Genomic DNA, 5,749 nt, shown 5'->3' with positions numbered 1-5,749 from the left:
ACAGAATAGTTTCACTGCCCTAAAATTATCTGTGTTCCACCTATTCTTACTTCCTCCCCCAAATCCTGGCCATCACTGATCTCTTCATTATCTCCATAAATTTGTTCTCCCCCTCCTGCAATGTTAAATGATACAGTATGTAGCTTTTCAGATTATAAATTACATTTAGTAATATACAGCTGTTGCCTTCATGTCTTTTCATGATAGCTTATTTCTTTTTAGTGTTGAATAATATTCTACTTCACAGATGTGCTTCAGTTTGCTTATCTATTCACCTACTATTAGGAGTTAAATTATGCCTTTCTGCTCATTTTCACATGTTGTAGTTCTAACTCTAGGACCTCAAAAGACACTGGACTAGTAGATATTTCTTTAAAGCAATAATTAAGTTAAAATGAAGTCATTAAAGGACTCTAACCAATCTGACTGGTGTCTTTATAGGACAATATTCGGACACAAACATGCACAGAGGGAAGACCCATAAAGACACATGGAGAAGTTGGTTATTGACAAGCAGAGAAAGGGCTTCAGAAAAAAATCAACCCTGCCAACACCTGGCGTTTGGACTTTTGGCCTCCAGAATCATGAAGAAATAAGTTCTGTTAAGGCAACCCGTCTGTGGTATTTTGTTATGAAAGCCCTAGAAAACTAATATACCTATATATCTTGTTTGCTTCCAAGTTTTGGCAATTATGAATAAATCTGATATAAACATCTGTGTGCAGGATTTTGTGGAAACATTTTCAACTCCTTTTATCAAATATCAAGGAATGTAATTATTAGATGACATGGTAAAAATATATTTGTTTTGTAAAAAAAAAACAACAACACAACTGTCTTTCAAAATGGCAGCATTGTTTTAAAGTCCTTTTAATAGCGCATGAGTGGTCCAATATCTCCAGCATCTATGCCAACACTAGTTATTGGCTATCTTTTTTCTTATAGTTATATTAGCGATTGTAAAGAGTATCTCACCATGACTTTAATATCTGTTTTCCAAATTAATAATGATATTGTCATCTTTTTATGTGTCTGTCATTTATATATTCTCTTCAATAAAATGTCATTTCATATCTTTTACTTGTTTTCTAATTGGACTGTTTGTCCTTTACTGTTGTTTTGAATTCTTTATATATTTGATATGAGTCTACTCAGATATGTGATTTACTAATATTTTCTTCCAGGGTGTAGCTTGACTATTCTTTAACAGAGTTTCTTATAGAGCAAAATTTTAAAATTTTGTTGAAACCCAATTATTTTATTGTATAGGTCATACTTTTAGTGTCATCAGATTATTCATGAAATAATAGGTTTTATAATTTCTCCTAAAAGTTTTATAATTTTATATTTTATATTAAATCCCATGTTCCATTTTGAGTCAGTTTTTATATGAGAGGTAAGATTTAGGTTGAATTTATTGTCTTTATTTTGCCTATGGATCTCTAATTATTGCACTATTTATTGAAAACGGTATCTTTCTTCCATGGAATTTCTTTTGTGCTTTTGTCAAAAATTAGTTGTTTGCCTTGTATGAGACAAATCTTAGTCCTCTCTGTAGTTCCATTGATTTACTTCTTCCACCAATAACACACAGTCTTAATTACTGTAGTTATGCAATAAAGCTTGATGTTGGGTAGAGTCATTCCTTCCACTTGATTCTTCTTTGACAAAATGTTTTAGAGATCTACTTCCTTTACAACATAAACACCAAATTTTAATATTTATAATTTCTCTTTAGACAAAAGGAGTATAATAATGAACCCATTAGATGTATGGAAATGTTTAACATCTGAGACTTCAAAATATGAAATGTGTGTGTGTTTCATGTGTGTGCGCGTATAGGTACGTGTGTTTAGAACCACCTGGTTGTGGTAAGAGAGTGAATTATTCCCTGTTATAGCACCTACTGATTTGTTTTTCAAATTATTGTACATAAGTTGTATTCCACTGTTTCTTTCATTAAAGTTACTGTATAATGTCTATGGTCATTGATTTCCCCAGTTTGTTGTCTGGCAGCTGGTAGGCATTTAATATGTGAGAATAAATTATTTCTTAATAAAAACATAATAAGATGTTAAGCAACATCTTTCTTTACATAAGAATAACATTTGCTTTACCATGTATTAATAAATTGATTGACTAGACTACAACTTAAGTACTTCATTGAATCCACTGCTGAAAACAAGGAAAGAATTTGGTGGTTGTATATTCATAATATTTAATGAAAATATTGTAACCTCTTCACTATGCCTTTGTATGTGTAGAGAGAAAGAAAGAATCATTTCTAAAAATTCTTATTATTGTATCATTAAATACAGATAATAAATTTAAGATATAAGACAAAAGATTTCTTGAGCTTTCCCCTCCAAGGCAAATCAGTTCACACAAAGTCAGTCTGTGTTATTATAAGGACCCTGTCCTTTAATCCCTTTTCTTTCCCTCTCATCATGGTATTTTTAGTTTTTTACTTTGTCTGATTCTTTACGGAGTCCCACTTAATCTTCTCTAGGTTCCAGACTGAGATAAAAGTCATTTCCGTATGTTGAATTTTCCTTTCCAGTATGAGAGTTAGAGAAGAAATAAGGATGGGTAGGGTTGGAGGCTTGCCTCAGTCTAGGCTTGAGATGACAATGCATTAAGACAGGAAAATATTTTTCCTCCTATTTTTTTCATGTTTTTTAAATTTATTTTTTATTTTTTGTATTTTTCCAAAGCCAGAAACGGGGAGGCAGTCAGACAGACTCCCGCATGCGCCTGACTGGGATCCATCTGGCACGCCCACCAGGGGGCGATGCTCTGCCCATCTAGGGCATCGCTCTGTTGCGACCAGAGCCACTCTAGAGCCTGAGGCAGAGGCCACAGAGCCATCCTCAGCGCCCAGGCAAACTTTGCTCTAATGGAGCCTCGGCTGCAGGAGGGGAAGAGAGAGACAGAGAGGAAGGAGAGGGGGAGGGGGGGAAAAGCAGATGGGCGCCTCTCCTGTGTGCCCTGGCCTGGAATCGAACTCAGGACTCCCACATGCCAGGCCGATGCTCTACCACTGAGCCAACCGGCCAGGGCCTTTTTTCATGTTTTAAGTACAATTCTAGAACCTGCTATTGCTGAAGAGAGTTTGTGTCATTTTACCAGGGCTAAAAATACATTGGTTTTTAATCCCAGCTTAGTATGACCCATGATCCCTGAAAAGCACACCTCACATCAACAGAGCAGTTGGAGGGCATTTTTTGAAATTCTGCTACAGTATTTTCCTGTGAAATTATAAGAAGAAAATTTCTCTCCTTTTTTTTTTTTCTATATCTCAAGTGTTTGAATTTGTAGAAAGACTTATAGCAAATAGAAGACATTCACTTATTAGAGGTTAATTTTATACTCATAAGATATTGTTGGGGTGGAGAAAAGAGGAATTATTATTCTTCAAATTTGAGAAATAAAGAACCTGATGCTTAAATGATTATGCAAAGTTAGAGAATCAGAACTTCTGACTCCAAAATAATAGAAACTTTCTCACATACTATATTGTCACCTTGCATAATACCAAAAAAATTGTGGATTAGTAGCCATAAAAAATAAAACTATACAATATAAAATTTTTTGAAAAAAAAAACAGAAAAACATTCTGATCAGTGAATATAGTAGAAAATTCAGGCTTGAAATTATAGAGTTGTGCATTATATTTTCAGATTATTTAAATAACATAAGAGCCTAATTTATTTGGATTAAGACCACGTGAAATACTTCTCAATATCTAAAAGTCTCTATACTAAAGGCCCTGGCTGGTTGGCTTTGTAGATAGAGTGTTGGCACTGTGTGCAGATGTCCCCAGTTCGATTTCATTTCAGGACAAACATGAGAAGCAACCATCTGTTCTCTCCCCCTTCTCTCTCTCTTCCCTTTTCAGCCAGTGGCACAATTGGTTTGAGTGTGGGCGCTGAGATTAGCTTGGTTGGTCTGAGCATTGGCCTCAGGGGTTATGGAATGCATAAGGGAGTCTCTCTCTCCTCTCATTTAAAAAAAAGTCCCCCTCCTCTCACTTAAAAAAAAGTCTTTATACTCCAAAGAAAACTAGTTTTTGACAATTCAACAACAACAAAATAATAAGAGCAACAGAGAGAGACCAAGAGACAGAGAAACACAGAAGGAGACTGAAATCATTAGGTAAATACATTGTCTACTATTAGTATTAATTTGTTCAAAGTATCAGAAGTTTTAATAATTAAATTGTTTCACCCACAAGGAAGCCATTGATTAAAATGTTTATTGTTTAGGGATTATTAAGAAGGTGTTTGAAGTCAGACACAAAAATTGTTTTATAACCATTGGGACTTCAGTTTGGGTCTCATCTCAGACTTAATGTGTAGCCTGGCACAAGCTGTCATAGGTAGCAGAAATACAGACCCAGCAAGACCTACAATCCCGATATATAGTGTTAAGCTAACATGAATTGATTATACACTAGTTCATTGCTTTAGAGAAAATCTACAGCTACTAATGGATTTTGTTTCTGAGGTTGAAAGTCCCAAAAATATTATATTCCTGTCCTTGAATATTAGTTCATTTTCTTTTAGTGACCACTTTGGTAAGTTAAGGACCACAGAAAGCTAAAAGCTTCCCATAAAATTTATACTATATGTTTAAAAAAATAAAGTGGGCTCTCATGTCAAAAGTGAGGTTTCTTTTATGACAGCTTTGGTAACAACTAATGATCCATTCTTATCACCTATAATTCCCTTCAGGGTTTCCCATAACAACTCAGTTTATTCTGAAGGGAAATCCTGACTGATAAAAGCAAATACAATTATGTACTGTGCATGTGGAAATATACTTAATCTTGTTTATAGTTTTGGAAAAATACAGTCTGACCTGGTCCTCATTAATAAAATCTCCTTTAAATACTTAATGTATGAGAAAATAAAAAAATCTGTAAAAGACAAAGAGGGGAAACCTTCCTGTTATTAAATATGGTTTAATCACAGAAACAACTGTTCTAATTGACAAATGAAAACAATCTGAACACTATTTGTTCCTGAAGAAAAAGAAATTTGGCAAATATCTTTAACTATCTTAAATCATCTTTAAACTAAGACAATAAAAGATACGCTCCTCAAAAAAATATATTTTTGCTTTAATTAACATTTTTATTTAGGGGAGAGAGTGAATGCAGTCCCCCACTACCACAAATCATGCAGTCGTGTTTCCCACATTGGGGAAATCACCGGGGCCAGCACACCTGAAGTGCAATGGATTATCCTCACCCTGGGAAAACCCAATCATTTTATCTCCCTTGCCAGGTAAGTATTTTTAATTGGTACTTTAAATGTACAAAATAAGTTACAAGAATTGTAAAATCTAAAGCAAAGTACTTATACCATTCTACTAAAATATAAAATAAAGTAACTGACAATGTCTTTGGTTTTGTGTAAATGATTTGGAAGTTGGGAGTCAGAAGGTCTAGTAGTGGTAGACTGTAAAGATGGTCCTGATCCTTTGCCCCTCAACATGATTTTCCATATGACTTTACAGTCTTCTCCCATGGGCATTGGAGCAGACACAATTTATACCTTTGAATGCAGCCTTCAATTGCTTGAGCCAATGATGTGTTAAAAATAAGCCATCCCACTCTTAGGAATATATCCCAAGAACACCACATCACTGATTCAAAAGAAGAAATGCACCCCCATGTTTATGGCAGCATTATTTATAATAGCCAAGATCTGAAAACAGCCCAAGTGTCCGTCAGTGGATGAGTGGA

General features: G+C 34.6%; 1 non-coding gene across 1 annotated transcript; it reads right to left on the bottom strand.

The window, feature by feature from the left end:
• Positions 1-5,140: 5,140 nt before the first annotated feature.
• On the bottom strand, positions 5,141-5,296 carry LOC136407189 (U1 spliceosomal RNA). Its single transcript, XR_010751798.1, has one exon. It is a non-coding gene; the product is annotated as a U1 spliceosomal RNA (small nuclear RNA).
• Between the last annotated feature and the right edge of the window lie 453 nt (positions 5,297-5,749).

This window comes from Saccopteryx leptura, chromosome 5 (genome assembly GCF_036850995.1).
Source record: "Saccopteryx leptura isolate mSacLep1 chromosome 5, mSacLep1_pri_phased_curated, whole genome shotgun sequence".
Taxonomy (NCBI): domain Eukaryota; kingdom Metazoa; phylum Chordata; class Mammalia; order Chiroptera; family Emballonuridae; genus Saccopteryx; species Saccopteryx leptura.
Note: the sequence above shows the minus strand (reverse complement) of the source record. Positions and strands in the feature narration are given on the sequence as shown.